This window comes from Calidris pugnax, unplaced genomic scaffold (genome assembly GCF_001431845.1).
Source record: "Calidris pugnax isolate Ruff unplaced genomic scaffold, ASM143184v1 scaffold128, whole genome shotgun sequence".
NCBI lineage: Eukaryota > Metazoa > Chordata > Aves > Charadriiformes > Scolopacidae > Calidris > Calidris pugnax.
Window position 1 is genome coordinate 2715138 of NW_015090851.1, and position 247 is coordinate 2715384.

General features: G+C 72.5%; 1 protein-coding gene and 1 long non-coding RNA gene across 5 annotated transcripts in view; one reads left to right on the forward strand and one right to left on the reverse strand.

Annotated features, from left to right (window-relative positions):
• The window catches only part of LOC106888781, a 10236-nt gene that overhangs the window by 2028 nt on the left and 7961 nt on the right, over positions 1-247 (reverse strand). The gene's annotated exons all lie outside the window — the stretch shown is intronic.
• The window catches only part of GATA2 (GATA binding protein 2), an 18926-nt gene continuing 18717 nt past the window's right edge, over positions 39-247 (forward strand). For both annotated transcript variants that reach the window (XM_014943256.1, XM_014943257.1), the window contains exon 1: positions 39-197. The gene's annotated coding sequence lies outside the window, so the exon portion shown is untranslated. The remainder of the gene's footprint in view (positions 198-247) is intronic.

Sequence of the window (247 nt, forward strand, 5' to 3'; positions counted from 1 at the left end):
CTGCCAGTTTTAAGCAGCGCGCACCTCGGGCAGCCCCTCCGCCGGGCTCCGCGCACCCACCGCCCCGGCAGAGCCGCCGCTCCCGGCGCAGACAGGCAGGGGAGGCTCCCGGCGGCCCCGCGGAGGAGGAAAACCGGCGCTTTCCAGGCACCGGGCGGAAAACTGAAAGAAAAACCGAGGAACGGGCGAAAGGCAAGGTAAGGGGATGCGGCTGCGCGGCTCTGCGCGGCCCGGGGGCTGCCGTACC